Source organism: Eutrigla gurnardus, assembly GCF_963514095.1.
Source record: "Eutrigla gurnardus genome assembly, chromosome: 20".
Classification (NCBI taxonomy): Eukaryota; Metazoa; Chordata; class Actinopteri; order Perciformes; family Triglidae; genus Eutrigla; species Eutrigla gurnardus.
In genome coordinates this window covers 22,905,178-22,923,772 of record NC_139931.1, presented here as the reverse complement: position 1 = coordinate 22,923,772, position 18,595 = coordinate 22,905,178, and the positions used below count along the sequence as shown (strand labels likewise).

The window sequence follows — 18,595 nt, the reverse complement described above, 5'->3', positions numbered from 1 at the left end:
GGTTTGATTCCTGGTTCGGGCTCCTTCTGTGCGGAGTTTGCATGTTCTCCCCGTGTAAGCGTGGGTTCTCTCCAGTCCAAAGACATGCAGGATGGACCTGTCTGTCTCTACATGTCAGCCCTGTGATAGACTGGTTGCCTGTCTGTCTCTACATCTCAGCCCTGTGATAGACTGGTTACCTGTCTGTCTCTACATGTTGGCCCTGTGATAGACTGGCATCCTGTCCAGGTGTACCCTGCCTTCGCCCAATGTCAGCTGGGATCGGCTACAGCCCCCCGCGACCCTGAATACAGGATAAGCGGTAGACATTTTTTTAACTAAAACAACAAATGAAATGAAATATAAATACAGCAAACTGTCGAATAACAAATTCTTGATTATCAACAACCAGGGCTGTAAACTAGCGGTCGCCACTCGCCAAATGCGACTAAAATATTCCCCTGGCGACTTAATTTTGGAGGGATACATGCCACTGGAGCGGGTAAATGTTTGTCCCGATGGTCGTGCTCTTGCAATAAATTATGCATGATATAACAAAACATTGTAGTAGCTGTAAACTGATAAATTAGGACGGTAGCAAACGTCAAGCTAAACCGGTGATTTGTTGTGTGTCACACTGAAGTAGCTCCCCCGTCGTAGAAAAAGTTCCCCCGAAGCAACTTAGCGTGCGCGTCACTGCTCGCAGTGAGTGTGATTCACACCGCGCCGTGAAGCGATCGTTTCGGCGTCTGCTCTATTTTTTACGCGTGCCGCGAGCGAACGCGTCAATTCTGGCAGTAAATCACACAAAGAAACACGAAACAATCCGGTCAATTTTCAAAATAAAAGCAATTTTCAAAATAAAATACCGCGATTGACAAATGCGATCATATTTGTGTATCTAAACTCGCACTGGGAAACAGGAAGAGAAAATACATTTAATAAATGTGAAGAGTAGATAAATATGCGTATTTCAACCTTATATCCTCTCTCTCTCTCTCTCTCTCTCTCTCAGTTCTGATGAGTAATTAATGAGTGTTTCCTTTGTCACAGTTTTGCACTGTTAAAGTTTTTTAAATTTGCAATGTTTGAGATGAAATTAATGAAATTCAATTAATAATATTAAAATGTATTGCTAAATAATACTTTGGTCTCTTTTTTAAGCATGTACTGCTCTATAATACTGTTATCTCAATGAAAAGTACTGAAACAGATATATATGCAACAAAAAGAGGCAATTTATTATTTGGCCGGTAAAAAATTTACTTGGCCGGTAGATTCTTTCATCTACTGGTCCCCTTGGCAGGTGAACCAAAAAGTTAGTTTACAGCCCTGTCAACAACATTCATCATCAACATAAACAAATATATCTGCAAAAAGGAGAGAAATAAATCCAACCTCTTCTCCATAACTCAAACAATTAATAACTTATTTTATCATACATAAACTATTGTGACTGGAAGCCTAGATTCCTTCTTTTAATGTCAGTTCTGACCTTGAAAGTTAAATCATATTTGTGACTTGACTCTCCACATTTCAGATTAACTGAATGGTTAAATTCACATTATTACAGTGTTGGTCTACAGAGCAGAGTTGATTTTAACAGCAGCAGAAAGGAGGAGCTGCTGGACCTGAAGCATGTCAGCTGTTTATAGAACCAACAACATGGGGAGAAGAGGACGATACGCTGTCAATTGTCAGCAGCATTATAATGACCCAGCTTAGTGAAAGTTCGGTGGGAATCTCTGAGCACTGCGGTCGTCTTTTCAAATCCTTTTGAGTTCTCCTTCCAACTTTACTTCACCCCTGAGGTCAAGGAAAAGGCGTTAGGAATAGGAGTTACGACCTAATGTTGGGACGATTCGACTGCAGCCAGTGTGTTTTCTTTGTTGCTTGCCCGCAGTCGTCGGCTCAACAGAGTTCTGTCTGGTCTTCCAGGGTTTCCCCTTGATGTTTTGTTCGCCACCTGCCTTGTTGTTTTATACATTTACCATGACACTATTGTTGCTTTGTACATGATCCAACAGGAACCCAGATGCCATCCTGAGTTCATGACATCATCCAGAGGTCCTCAGTGGATTTCACCAAGCTGGATTCACTGGATCTAGCAAGACCCACATGGGCTGGTTTACTACAGCTGGAGGAACCCAGAATAAAGTCTTTAGCTGTGATTTAATATCAATAACCAGATGAAAAGGATGAATTTGAATTGAAGTGATCAGCAGGTAGAAATGTCCTTTGTGTTTAGTGTGAACACAGCATTACAGTACAATGGGTGACATGCAGATGATGTATGTGTCCACTACAAGGTTTCTGTGTTTGAATAAAATGTGTATCTCAGTTATATAACAACATCGTTCTAAACACAATAGCTTGCAGAACAGCAAATTCAACAGGTTGCCAATTGAGCTCCATTTCTGCCATCTAGTGGGCACTTTGACAAACAGCATTACAGTTTTTTACGATTGTTTACACACTAAAATAAAAATTTCCACACAATTTGCGAAATTCTACTCCAAGGAGCAAAACACCTCTACAGATTTGCACAACATTACACACAATGTCTGCTTCACCCTTTTTGCAAAACATTACACACAGGGATTTGTAAAACGCTACACACATTTTCACACCTTAGACACAGATAAGGATTGTGAGGTTACTTCCTTGTCATTACAAAGCCCCGGATTGCCAATGACCACACTAATAAACAAATTGGATAATCACATCCACCAAGTGTGGAAGCACACATGTGCTTATTTGAAAATGCAGCACTCAGGTGTGCTATAAAAGGCAGCAGGTGAGTTCACCTGTCTTCAACAAAAATGGAAGGAGCTAGAAGAAGAAGAAGAAGAAGAGTGAGAATGAGAGGGGGAGCTCAAAGAGGAGATGAAGGTGGTAGAGGAAGAGGAGAAGGAGGTAGAGGAGGAGGCCCAGGTAGAGGAAGAGGAGAAGAAGGAGATAGAGGAAGAGGTAGATAAAATAAATACTTGAAATATTCAGTCTGCAGCATCAGTGTTGTGCAGTGCTTGGTAAGTTTATAGTAGGCCTATTTGTGTACATTCTCCCTATACCTCAAACTAATCATGAAGAATGTTGTGGGTTTGTCACTATTTTTTTGACATCTAAATTATCCCTTACATAACAATGTCTGGCCAAAAATCTAGCACATGCTATTTCCTAAAATTAGTTTTTTTTTTACAAATGTGTTTTTTATTTATGACAGCAGTGTGAAACTGGCTGCAATAGTGTTTGATCATTGAGGACTGTGTTGGTTAAATGAAAACTAATAGCATTTTCACAAATATGTGTATATGTTTTGACTGAAGTGTGTATGTTTTGACTGAAGTGTGTCATTTTGCAAACAATCTAGGAATTATGCAAATTGAGTTTGGTGTTTGGATAATTGTGATTATTTTTTTTTTAAAAAGAACCCGGTTTTCAAAATTGCATGTAAACAATTGAAAAAAACTGTAAATGAATAGCCTAAAGATATAGCATCTCTCTTCAATGATTGTATGTAATGGAAGTTTGACATATTAATGTGTATGCAGAATTTTACATTTTGGGTATTTTGGGTTCATGATTGTGTGCAGAAGAAGAAAACACCTCGACACTGTTAACCTTCATCTCTGCTGTGAGCGACACCTAATGGATCATTGATGTGTGAATCATGGAGATCAGGTAAGAAGCAAAGAGAAAAAACTATGACCCCAAAATTCTAAATAGTCTGATGTCATTTGCACTGTGATCCAGTTCACTCACTCACACACACACAAACACACACACAGCATTGTCGGTGTGTGTGTGCTGGTATTGGAGACCTGCTGACTGATGTCGCTGTGACTCACGGCGCCCTCAGCCCCTCATCCTGTCTTACACCTTTAAACCATTACTTGGGCATCTCTTCCTGCTCTCTTTCTGTTCTTCCCTTATCTCACACAGAAGTTATCATGAAGGAAGGAATGAATGTGTGCGAGTTCTTTCAAGGATCTTCTGACTGAACCGACTTAAACAGTTCGGCTGGAAGGACTCCTGCATGTTGGCCTGGCAGGGTCTTAATCGCTGTGTGGTGTGTGTGTGTGTATGTGTGATGTGCGTGTGCGTGTATGTATGTGTGGTGTGTGTGCGCTTGTGTATGTATGTGTGTGTGCATGTTTGTGTATATGTGTGTGTGTGTGCACTTGCATATGTATGTGTGTGTGCATGTGTGTGTGTATATATGTGTGTGTGTGCTTGTGTATGTATGTGTGTATGTGTGTGTACATGTGTGTGTATATGTGTGTGTGCGCGCGCGTGTGTATGTACGTGTGTGCGCATGTGTGTGTATATGTTTGGTGTGCGTGTGTATGCATGTGTGTATATGTGTGTGTGCGCGTGTGTATATGTGTGTGTGTGCGCTTGTGTTTGTGTGTGTGTGTGTGTGCATGTTTGTGTATATGTGTGTTAGGGATGTCCCGATCCAGCTTTTTCCACTTCCGATCCCATATTGTAGCTTTTAGTATCGGCCGATACCCATACCGGCCAATCCAAGCATGTATTAAAGATTAAAGATATTTACTTATTTTGTTGTCAGACTCATGTTGTAAAGGGTTTTACTCTTAAGAACAACTAGCCAACTTAATTAGGTCAGTTTGAATAATCCACAATGGTTGGTAATGAAAAGCAGACCTGTTTATTCTTAACAGGGTTAAATAAACACAAAATAGACAAAATAATAAATAGTCAATTAACCACACAAACTGAATTTATGAGGGGCCGTATAAGACATTATTCATTCTGATACTCTCACATACATACATTCTCCTTTCACATACATATATTTTCACTCTCACATACATACATTCTCCTTTCACATACATATATTTTCACTCTCACATACATACATTCTCCTTTCACATACATACATTTTCACTCTCACATACATACATTCTCCTTTCACATACACATATTTTCACTCTCACATACATACATTCTCCTTTCACATACATATATTTTCACTCTCACATACATACATTCTCCTATTACAGACATATATATTTTCACTCTCACATACATACATTCTCCTATTACAGACATATATATTTTCACTCTCACATACATACATTCTCCTTTCATAGACATATATTTTCACTCTCACATACATACATTCTCCTTTCATAGACATATATTTTCACTCTCACATACATACATTCTCCTATTACAGACATATATATTTTCACTCTCACATACATACATTCTCCTTTCACATACATACATTTTCACTCTTAGAAAGAAGAAAATGTATGCATGTGTGAATAAAATGTATGTCTGTGAGAGAATAATATATGTGTGTATGAGAGAAAGTATAGTGGAAACGGAAGGAGTATAGTAGAAACGGATGGCAGATCATTTAACGCGCTGTGATTGGCTGACAGTGGAGCAAGTCATATTCACGTCGCATCAGCATGGACGGAGATGAAACGCAGGCTTTGCAGCAAGCCATTGGAGTTTTAAGAAACATTTTAACATCCCCTGATACTGTTTCTTCAATTGAGCGGCAGAGGGCATGTTCATCTGCACCTAACGATGTTCACAGCACGGCAGAAGGTGAAATGAGACAACTTTTCAGACCAGGCGGCAGCGCGCAAGTCCCTGCTACACGCCACGCGGTTCAACCGACACAAGGCCGACCCGGAGGATCGCGGCAGTCTTTGCGATATCAAACTCAGCAACATTTTGGCAATTGGGGCTCCCGTCCGAGGAAAAGGTAAGAATAAACAAGCTCTATTTCTCTGGCGCTGCAGTGCTTTGTATAACGGGTTTGATTTTCGAAAGTGACCGCGCATTTTGTCCCAGCTGGCTAGCTTAGATAGAACCTTCCATGTCAGTGCTGCAAACGCCCACATTGAGCGTGAGACTCCGACAATTGAGTCAGATCTCATACCCCCACTGTACTGGCGTATAAAAAGGCTCCACACATTCCCTTTCTCACTGTGATTATGAAGCGAAGGAACGCGGACCGCGGTGAAGTTAGTTTTAGGTTGGATATGTGACAGACATTAATCAGCGAGTCTTCTTACTAGTTTAACCCGCAGAAGCAGCAGGAGGACGGTTAGCTTACCCACCAGCCCTCACACGTAACTGACATACTTGACCGTCAATAAAATATTGTCTAGTTTACACAAAAACGATTTTTTTTTACTCCAAAACCTTAAATCTGAATTGGTCAAATTATCGAAAATTATAATAAAAAAAATGAAGCGCACACATTTCAATAAATAATGTGTAATTCATTTATTTATTTTTTTAAATGTAATAAACATATTTTAAGACATATTTAAATTTTTCTTAAATTTCACCTGTGTGTGAATCTGATGGTTTAATGTAGCCTTCACCATTTTTAGTGAAATTCGAAGGGCATACATCGTTGAATGACCGCAAACTTTAAAACTGTTGTAGTTTTGTGAGTAATAAAAATCCAATAATCTATTATTTGCTGTGTTTTATGGGTTGATGAGCACAGTATGCAAAAAAATATGAATAAATATAAATTATGATGTCTGCTTTGTTTTGTAGGGCCAAAATACACCATCATAATACTTTCAACAAAGATGTCATCCTTCTTCCGGAGCCATCAAGCAGTGTCGTCATCAAGCATCGCACAAAACAGCAGTTACATGAACATGGACATATATTGAATGGGTTTGAATTCCAGAAATCTTGGGACCAGAAGACTGTTACTGAACAAATAAGGGAAGTTTTTGGAGAAAAACTGTCTGCTGATGTGAGGTAAGCACCTTTTAGTTTATTGGCTTATATCACATCTAATCATCACTTCCAGTGTGTGTACATTTTTTATAAATAAACCCTTTTTTAACTCACTTGTTTTTCAGCCTTGAGTTTCTGATGGCATGTGGCAACAGATTGATTTCTCCCAAACTGCGTACTGGACAGGAACTGGATGCAAGTCTCTTACACAAAATATACAAATCGAAAGCCCTATACCTCAGACCATCAAAGCCAATTTTGGTATGATATATCACATTTGAATTGAGTACTGTAAGAATAATGACCTCTGTAATCTGTCCTTCTTAAACTTTAAATTCAGTTTGGAAATTTTGTGGAACTATATACTGTATATTTTTTACTCGGATTAGTGCAGATATGGAAAAATATAATTTAAAGGTTTAAAATGTTCAATCTAAGCACACAGAAATTGACCAAATTGGCAAATGCAAATGCAAATTGGACTAACAGGAGGGGATACTCTTGAAGAACTACACTGGATTTAAATTATTTTATTTGTAATTCTATTTTTTCTTTGATTCATTCATTGCCTACATATGAATATGTAAATATAAACTTTTCAAAAAGAAAAGAAAGTAACTGTTGATTTTTACTCAGATTTAGGGATGGACTGAGAACACTTGGTGTGCTTGACAAAATCCAAGCACATCCGGAGAGTTTTCGCCCCCTTCTATGTTGGTCTCCTACAACCCTCACAGCTGACCTGGTTGACAGCCTCTTCACCATCCGCCTTTCTCCAGCTGGCAGCAATAAAAGGCATTCTGAAGAAATCGTTGTTCCTTTCTGGAGAGACTACCTTACAGATGCGGAAGGTTAATTAAATGTTTCTTGTATGAACTGAAATATCTACTCACGTGAAATTGATATTGCACTGTATCTTACCATTGTCTATCAGTTTAGAGTACTGAGGTGTGTAGTGTTTTAAATTTAATATCTGATGTATTGTTGTTTTTCAATCTAGATCAAGAAGGAACACAGAAGCTAGGAACAATTCTTGCCTTTGCCACAGGAGCCAATATTGTTCCACCAATTGGCTTCTCTCCGCAACCTTCAATTGGATTTCTTCACCAAGAGCATGATGCAGGAACCACCTCTAAACTACCCATTGCAAACACATGCATCAATTGTCTGAAGTTACCACTGCACACTTCATACAGAGACTTTCAGGAAAACATGGACTTTGCATTGGGCAATACCCATGGTTTTGGCATTGCTTAATTTGCATGCAGACAGGCCTCCTTCTCAGGATTCTGTTTTAAGGTCTAGTTCGCACACAGATACTGTGTCCAGCATTCCACAATTTTGGTGTTTTCTGTGTCCAAAATACGTTTGTTGCATCTTTATCTAACATTTTCAAGTACATTTCAGATTTTCAGAGTGTTCAATGAATGTAAAACAATCTTTAGTGCAGAATCCTAAATCTTAAATTTTGGCTCTGTTTTGCAGCCAGGATGATCTTGCCAATAATCTTAGAACTGCTCGTTTGAATTGATCATTCATAGATGCATTTAATTGATAATGTAAGTGCCCAGCTTGTGTTAAAGATGAGTTGCGAATTGTCTGCTTTTATCATCTGTGCTTATGTAAATGAGTGCATTCATTTTTTCGACATTATTTGCATGGACCATTCAGACAAACCCGGGGTTGCTCCAAGTATTTTTGAGCTTTAAGAGTTCACCAAATCTTACTCATAAGTGTTGGAGTACAAGCATGCTAAAAGTGACACACTGAATCACCTGAAATAATGCCTAATAACATTAAATATTGGTAAGGTGCACTGGGTAAGGGATCGCTTTCTTAAACTGATCTACACACTTGTCTTGCCTTGAGGAATTATCTAAACCTTTGACTCTTTGGTGTATTATGGAAGTAGAGGTGATCACTTTTAGCATATTTGTACATAAATAAAGGCAAGTTTAGTTGTTAAATATTGTGTATTTTAATAGATGATTTAATCTGTTGGACATAGTGATGCTCTGCACTTGTACTTAGATTATCGTTAGTCTTGTTCTTTGACTGATAAAATCCTGATACACTGTTTTAAAAAGTATTTCATCAGTTGGTTGATGTATGTGTAATGCAACATTTCTGCCTTTGTCATCTTCTGCTCTGTCGTGTGTTGCTTCTCTTGATTTCCATTTCTTCAGATTCAGAGAAAATGATACTGTATTAATGTTACTTAGATTTTGAGGTCCTGATCAACAAAGGACATATGTCAAAACAAGTAAGATTTTATGTCAATTTATTGAATTCTCCAGAGCCAAAAGCATGAAAAAAATATTGTTTTATGTAACAATTTTTTGAACATATAATTACACATGGCTGTAAAACGTAAAAGACTGCAATCATAAACTTAAACTATAACAATATCTTAAGTGTAGTACTGTAGGCTACTGTCACTTAGGCAGTGATTGCAGTTTTTGTTGATTTGTCAACTTAGGCAGTATAGCCGCTTGGAGGGGGTTTGTTTATTTTCAAGAACTCATTATGGTTATAATTTTAGGCATTGCTCTCAAGAAAATGCACAAGGTTGCAAAACAAATATATACCATGATTTCCATCATCTTCAAATGGATCAAATGTCTGCTGAAGTGCCTCCCTTGTTGTGTCACTGATAGTAATGTTCATGGATGGAACAACAACAATATTGTTTGTCTGTAACTGTAAGAGTGGTCCGTCATCATCAATGGCAAAGTCACTGTCTATGTCACAAACACCATTCATACTAGGGTTATGCATTCCAACATTATTGACTATGCCCCTTTGCCACAGCTGAAGAGGAGTTTGCCCCCCTTGTGTTGAGAGACCATGGTTATTCCACTGGTTATGAAATTCAGTTGCAGCCCTTTGAATTCGTGGCAAATAAATATAATGAAGACAAAATAAATGGAGTTCATTAAGTGAATCTAATACATTGTTCTGTTCCATAAAGTTGAAAAGATTAGCAAAATGAAATGACACGACTCGATTTAGCTCTGCCCATAATCTCTCAATTCTTTGGTTATGGACTGATCTGCCTGTGATAACACTATGCCTATTTAACCCTCTCCTGTATAGCATGAAACGGGCAACACCAGTGTTTTCCATTCCATGGTCACATCTCACCCTGGACGGTAATCCAAAGTTCTGAACACCAGTAATGAATAGTGACAAAACACTAGAGGCTCTGTTGTTGTCTAGACAAGCAAGATAAATGATGGTTCGACTGAAACCATCAACACAGCCGTGGAACACCATCCTCCATCTCACAAGTTTGTGGTTTCCGTCTATGTGCCTAAGAAAATGGGGGAAAAATATATTGGAGCAGATTGTGTGGGAAAGAAGTAGGCCTATAACAAGGCCAAGGTTATGCATCAAAAATTTGATTACCAAAAATAAAAGAATATTTTTTTGCTTTAGATTCTGAGTCAAATTAGCAGTCATTCTGTACGATTGTCACACCATGGGTAATATATATATTATTTACTCAAGAAGAATCTATTGACCTACCAGAATCCCTACTCCAAATTCTAAGTTATGACTTTGTAAAGTGTGGCTCTTGGAGATAAATTTAATCATTGTTGTATGTGTATTCTAAGCTCATCAATTGCTTGCTTTTCACAGGGTTGGGTTGAAATTTGTACTAAACATCCAAGCCCAGTTTTTTCTCCAAAACCTTATCACAGACTGAGGTTATAAACCACATAGAATTAATACAATTATATAAATAACTTTTGCAGAATGATTTACAGTGATCAAAATATATACTAAATATAGATTTGGAGATGCAAAATCTAATTTCCAGTATATTTTCCCCAGAGGGATTATTTAAATTTTCCTGAATTATCTGAATCCTGGGTGACTCACTTTGTGCTACTTGATTTCCCCTTTTTTTTTTCTGTTAGGAATTAACTCACCATAATTGATTGGGGGTTGGAACACTGTAAATTCGTCGGCGTATTGCATGGCGTCTTCTGAAGGATCGTCCAATGGGATCAATTTCTTGCAGACTCTGTCTCACACGCGACCTTTGAATGCGTAACCCACGTGACCTCAAGCTCCCGTGAACATATCGTTCACCTGCATTTGTGGTTGACTGAAGAATTTCAGCGACAACTCTGTTCAGGTTGTCATTTGACAGTGTTGCATATGTCAGTGGCTGAACACCAAGCTGCTGTCTATGCCTGTAGAGAGTCCGACAGCTTACTCCTAAGCATGTTGCAATGCTTTGCCAGTTCATTCCAAGGGATACGAGATGAGTGATTTGATCTTGTGAAATCCTGTATTGAGGCCTGCCTCTATGTCCAGTCATCACAGGTGGAGGCAAAAGGGTATACCTGTTCTCAGACATGGTTCTTTGCCTGCTTTCATAAGCAGTCACCAAAAAATGAAGATATCCATGTAAAGACTCTAATGTATTGATTGTTTCTCTATTTCTCGAGATGGATATAAATCCAGATAAGGTTTGCACATGATCACGAAGTTCTCCATACAGCCTCTCAAGAAAAAATAAATCTGCAGCTCCTCTTTGGATATTTTCGACACATTCCAAGACATTTGTTAAAAAAATGTCTAATGTCATTTTCATTGCTACTTACTCCCAAAATGAGAAACTGCACTTGAAAAGAAAACAGGATGACTTTGAATAGCTTCATTGTGTAGGTTGGCTTTTCAATTCCAGGTTAGGACCCAGACTTAACAAGTCTTGCACATGTATTTCCTGGTTTGAGAGTGACTTCCTGTTTAAGGAGGAACTTCCTGTGCCAGTGAAAGTAATGGATACCACAAAATTTGAGCATCAATATATATATGTGTATGTTTATAATATATGTATGTGAGCAAATGGTGAATGTTTATACATGTGAGAATGGTATGTATATGTAAGAGAAAATATATGTCTGTGAAAGGAGAATGTATGTATGTGAGAGTAAAAATATATGTGTATGTGAAAGGAGAATGTATGTAAGTGAGAGTGAAAATATATGTCTGTTAAAGGAGAATGTATGTAAGTGAGAGTAAAAATATATGTGTATGTGAAAGGAGAATGTATGTAAGTGAGAGTAAAAATATATGTGTATGTGAAAGGAGAATGTATGTAAGTGAGAGTGAAAATATATGTCTGTTAAAGGAGAATGTATGTAAGTGAGAGTAAAAATATATGTGTATGTGAAAGGAGAATGTATGTAAGTGAGAGTAAAAATATATGTGTATGTGAAAGGAGAATGTATGTAAGTGAGAGTGAAAATATATATGTCTGTGAAAGGAGAATGTATGTAAGTGAGAGTGAAAATATATGTGTCTGTGAAAGGAGAATGTATGTATGAGAGTGAAAATATATGTCTGTGAAAGGAGAATGTATGTATGTGAGAGTGAAAATATATATGTCTGTGAAAGGAGAATGTATGTAAGTGAGAGTGAAAATATATGTATGTGAAAGGAGAATGTATGTATGTGAGAGTGAAAATATATGTATGTGAAAGGAGAATGTATGTATGTGAGAGTGAAAATATGTGTATGTGAAAGGAGAATGTATGTATGTGAGAGTGAAAATATATGTATGTGAAAGGAGAATGTATGTATGTGAGAGTATCAGAATGAATAATGTCTTATACGGCCCCTCATATGAATTGGCATCAGTGCTCTGCTCTTGAACAACAAGAGTGTAAACCAAGGCTTAAAAAGCCATCAGTGCAAATATTGTAAACTGTATAAAAAAAGCAAAACACACAGAAAACCTGAGTAGAAAATAAATTGTCAATTAAAGTGATGGTTCGGAGTGAAATGGACCCTAGGTAATTTCCACCAAGACATCCAGCCAAACACCCCCTCGGAAGCATTTTTAGCGATGGTCAGTAGTGGTCAAGATAGGGCGATCAGCCGAACGGCTTCGTAATAGCGCGATAGTACATACAGTATATCTCGTAAATTTCCCTACTAATAATGCATGGAATGTTACCAAACTTCTGCAGTAGTACACATAGGGTCTGTACTCACAAAACGTTGTTTGTACATCAGGAGTTTATTTAAAAAGAACACTTGCCTGATAGCTTCTACTGCTAAAGCTACGCTGTATGCGTAGACGGCACGTCCGTGTTTACACAGCTTCTTCTTCGTTGGTGTTTAATGGCAGTCGGCGTATACCCAGCTGTTTCCGTGACGCGAGTTTCACGCCAGCGTATGAAAAAGTTTCGCCGATTTTTTTATAAATGCTTGTATTATCATGTCAACACTTGTCGACCTGATAATATAAGCATTTATAAAAAAAAATTAAGCGAAAACTTTTCATACTCTCGCGAACCATCACTTTAACCACACACAAACTGAATTGGCATCAGTGCTCTGCTCAAGAGTGTAAACCAAGGCTTAAAAAAGCCATCAGTGTAAACAATATTGTAAACTATATAAAATTATATATAAAAGCAACACACACAAAACCTGAGTAGAAAATAGTCAAATTACCACACCACCACGCTTGACTTTATTGTGGCAAGTATTGCACTCGCCTCTTCGTCTTTTTCGTCTTTTAGGGTAAAATAATCCCTAACAGCTGACATTTTTATCGATAACTTTAAATTCTTAGTGGGACATGCACAAACAAGTCCATCTTGTTGTTGTTTAGGGGATGCTGGACAGGTCGCTAGGTGTGCGCTAGGTGTGCTGGAAAACGCATGCAGGCCGATACGATATTGATATGCATTTTTTTGCTAATATCGGCGGCTGATCCGATATTTGGATTTTGGGACATCCCTAATGTGTGTGTGTGTGCGCTTGTGTATGAATGTGTGTGTGCATGTTTGTGTATATGTGTGTGTGTATATGCGTGTGCGTGTGTGTATGTGTGTGTGTGATCTAATCTTCGTTGTTGCAGGAAACACATTGGGGGGCCTTGAACCAAACAGGAAGTGGGGTTCCAATCTGAGCGAGTGGAAACAAGCTGAAGAGCAACAAAAGGCAGAGAGGAGGTTGCCTGATGAAGCCGTGTCATTGGCTGCTTCACAACACACTGGTTTCCTTCCGTTTCCTGTCACGGGTTTAAACAAAACAACAACCACCACGGATAGTCGACCCAGGCACAGAGGTGGAGAGTGTCATGGAGCGCTCCGGCATTGAACCCCCGTCATTCTGAAACATATAAGCTGATCTCTCGGGAATCCTTTCATCAAGCTGTTATATATATATATATATATATATATATATATATATATATATATTAGGGATGGAACGGTTTATGAAAACACTCCGAACCGTTCGGTTCGACTGTCTCGGTTCAATTCGCGTGTGTTCCGTTCGGTTCATGCACTGCTCCTTTTTCTCATAGGCGAAGCGTGTACACTCCAGAACAGAAGGTGGCGGTACTGCGCCTAAAGTCAACCGCCAGTAGTAAACAAGAAGAAGTAGCAAAGCAACCTAAGCGGCAGCAGATGAAAATTAGTTGTGGAGAGTTGTGTGGGGATGGCGAGTGGGAAAGGACAGGAGCTGGAAGACGCGCCAGCAGCACATTATAGGTCTGCTGTATGGGAGCATTTTGCTTTCAGAGTGACCTACGATGACGGCGGCAAGAAAATTGTCGACAAAAGTGCCACCGTTTGCAAACATTGTGCAACGCGTGTTGTGTATGCTAATAGCAACACAAGCAACATGTCGGCTCACCTGCGGAGACATCATCCCAGTGAGAAAATTGGCAGTGCAAGGGGGAAAGGGGCAGAGGCGAAAGGACAACTTCTACTCCCCGCAGCTTTTAAACAGGCATACGGTGACGAGTCAGACAGGGCGAAATGCATAACTAAAGGAGTGGCATATTTCATCGCCAAAGATATGCAGCCTTATTCCGTGGTGGAGGGTGCGGGATTCCGTCACATGATTAAAGCACTGGAGCCACGATATAAAATCCCCTCCCGCAAACACTTCAGCAACACGGTAATACCCGCACTTTATGAAGAGACCCGACAAGAAATTGTTAAAGAGTTGTCTGACACAGCATCAGTAGCGCTAACTAGTGATGGATGGACCTCCAGGGCTACTGAAAGTTTCCTGACTGTGACTGTCCATTACATTACCTCAGAATGGGAGATGAAAAGCTCCGTTTTACAGACGCGCCCCCTTTATGAGAGCCATACTAGCGAGCATCTCTCTGAAGCACTGACAGAAGCAGTGACAGAATGGAAGTTGCAGAGGGGCAGCAGCACAATCCCTGTTACTACAGACAATGCAAAAAATATGGTGAATGCAGTCAATGCAACAGCTGGACTGGGGCCACAAATTGGCTGCTTTGCACATACTGTTAATCTTGCAGCCAAGAATGCAGTCTCAATAAATCAGGTATCCCGGCTCCTGGGGAAGATGAGGAAAGTGGTGGCATTTTTCCATCGGAGCACAACAGCCACCCACGCCTTAAAAACTAAACAGGAGATGCTGCAATTGCCAGTTCACAAACTAATTCATGATGTCCCAACTCGTTGGAACACAACATATGACATGCTGGAGCGTTATTTGGAGCAGCAAGCTTCCATCTATTCTGCTCTGATGGACAAAGATGTTAGGAAAAGTGTCAAAGATATTGCTGTTTTGACTGACAGTGAGGTAAAACTGGCAGAGGACCTAACCAAGATTCTCAAACCTCTGAAGAATGTAACAACACTCATGAGCACAGAAACATCCCCTTCAGTGTCCATGATCATCCCTCTGCAGAAGATGATACTGAAATCCATGACACCCAGTGAAGAGGACAGCGCCACCATCAAAGATGCTAAGGCAGCCATCACTAAAAACCTGAAAGACAGATACGGGGACCCTGATCTTCAGGACTATCTGCACAGAAGCACAGCCCTGGATCCAAGATTTAAGTCCCTGCCCTACTTGGAAGAAGACTCTATTCAGAAAATCTACAGTGTTCTCACCAGAGAGATCATGGAAATTGAAGAGCAGGTATTGTTTTTTATTCTGTAATTAGTACTAAATGTTGTGTTTTTATCATAATTACAATTTCTCTCTTTTTTTTAAAACTAAACAGAATACTTGAGCCTTTGCATTTATTGTATTTTCTCAGTGTACAGTAGAGCATATAGTTTTAGTGTCTTTGCTGCTATGAGAGTGTTTGTTTTTATCAATATTTTTAAAACTACCATACTATTTGTCATTTTATCATGCAGGTTCAACCCAGAGAAGCCCAGGTGGCCAGTTCATCCTCAGCTGGAGAGCCAGAGGCATCAAAAGAATCTCCTCCTCAGAAAAAATCTGTCATGGCAGAGCTTTTTGGAGAGCTCTTTACATCAGAGAAGGGAACCACCAAGACTTTGTCCCAGATCACTGAGGAGGAGGTCATGGCATACAGGCTCACAGGATGCATTCCTGTGGATGAAAATCCACTTGCATGGTGGAGAAGCAACGAGCACAAGTACCCTCATATTGCTAAATTGGCTCGACGTTACCTTGCAGTCCCAGGTACATCTGTACCAAGTGAGAGAGTTTTCTCTACAGCAGGAGACATTGTCACTGCAAGTAGATCTCGTCTTTTGGCAGAGAATGTGGACAAACTGATCTTCTTGCAGAAGAACATGAGAATACAATGAGTAGAGCCTTGTTGTTTAAGCAGTGCAGTATGTGTTAGTTTGGTTCATGCTTTATTTTATATTGATGATTATTTACTGGATTATTTATTTTGTTATTTGAGATAACACAGTGGCACTTTAAGTTTGTAAGAAATCCAGCCTTATTTTTCTATGATTGTTTTTCAAACACTGCACTTTCAGTTCAAGAGAAAGTTTTGAGTTTTGAGTTCTGTTTACTAAATAAATGAAGCACATGTTGGAACTAGCAATGTCTCCTCTCTTGCAGTGCCAGAATCTCAACCTAAGACTGTCACAATGATGTATCAAATGTCAGACTGCTTCATTCTTTCAGTTTTAACTTGACTATACAAGACATAATAGATTTTCCTAATAATCAACATATACCGAACCGAACCGAAAACCGTGACCACGAAACCGTGAACCGAACCGAACTGTGGATTTTGTGAACCGTTCCACCCCTAATATATATATATATATATATATATGGCAAGTTTATTTCATATAGCAAGTTTATGGTGAGATAATAGCGTAAGATTAGCATTGCAGTTAGACAACACTTATGTTACAGTAAGTTAGTGCAGGTGTTTCTTTGTGTTCCTGACCTACGTTTCATTCTAAAAGAATGAGCATGCAGTTTATCTTCAGTTATTAATAACGTTCATTCAGTCACGACAAGTGATGAAATCAGCAGCATAAATGTGGAGGATCACAGAAACTAGATCATTTCACGTTTATTTCTGGAAGTTATGCAATAAATATAGCAATATAATAATAAAGTTATATAGTATAAATAGCAATATAGTAATATAGCAATATAGTAACGTAATACCGTAATATATAGCAATAAAGAAATGTAGCAATATAGCAAAATAGTAATGTAGCAATATAATAATATAGCAATATAGTAATATAGCAATAAGGAGGAGAAGAGGAGATGTCTATATATTTAGAGATATTTGCACTAATAAAGTTGAAAGTTTACCACACTGGTAATTAAGCATTATTTAAGGTGATATTAATATTGTTTCGGAAGGTAATTGATTGTATTACGTACATATTTTGTGGGTTTTTATAAATGAGATAAACTCTTTTACAGGAAACTGCAGGTAGACCTGCACTTTCATAACTACTTAATTTGTGAATTTATAATGGGAAGTGTATTACTCTAAATATGTAAAAAGTGATTTTATTGTATCCATTTATATTGTATAACTGAAAATTATTTTCTACTAAAGAACAGTTTTATGGGGTTTTCTTCTTTTCTTTCTTATACGTCTGAGAGCAGAGGGCAGGAAAAGGCCCCGGGCCCCACATGTTCTGAGAGAACCAAACAATCATTCCACGGTGAACGCCCACATTAGTGCACATTAGCCTGTTATTGACAATGTGAAAGCAATGATGTGCATGTATGTGGAGGGTGGAAATGTGAGTCGGGTCCTTTGATGCAGATCACACAAAGCCAGCAGCCACAGCCCAAATACATGAACTATATATATGTATGTGTGTATATGTATACCTCATATCTTATAAAACAAGAATCAGACATACATGATTTGTTTTCTAACCTAATGGTTAATGTGTTATATATGGTAGGGTTTCAACAGACACACACGCACGTATGCACACACACACATACAATCACACACACACACACACAGTGAACCTCCATGTGGAGACAAATGGATGTTTTCTATGAAGAGCTTTCTTATACTATAAGTATGTTTCCCTCATAATTGAGAGGGTAGTTCACTTGTGGGAACGTGGCAGAATATTATTCTCCCAGATAAAGGAGTAATATTTTACACCGAATGTTTTAGATCATCGGTGTATGAACATGACATTGTAGAGAGAGAGTAGAAAGCCAGTAACCTAGAACCTGTAACAGCGTGTAAACACATGTTTTTTTACTGCCAATAATGAACAGACAAGTGTACATATTCACATGGCACTAATCTGGTTAAACAATGGTTTAAAAAAACTTTTTAAAAAACTAAATACTTCAAAAGTTGAACACAAAATCTCTAAGCGATGAAACATGCTAAAGTTCAAAACTGTGTCAACATGTTGAAACCTTACAGACGGTTTGAAATCTTAAAAAGACTAAAAGCCTCAACAGACAAACTAAAAAAGACTGACATTAACGTTAAAAACGTAAACACCAGGTTGAGAGTGGTTTAAAAGTGGTTATAAAATAGAAAGATGGTGCATGTTGCAAGGTTTGTAACATGCAAATACAGAAGACACGCCAAAGACACATGAGGACAAAGATGCAGGTAGCCACA

At 38.6% G+C, this 18,595-nt stretch overlaps 1 protein-coding gene across 1 annotated transcript in view; it reads right to left on the bottom strand.

The window, feature by feature from the left end:
- Window positions 1–18,595, bottom strand: part of LOC311030460 (uncharacterized protein) — a 110,883-nt gene that overhangs the window by 65,266 nt on the left and 27,022 nt on the right. The gene's annotated exons all lie outside the window — the stretch shown is intronic.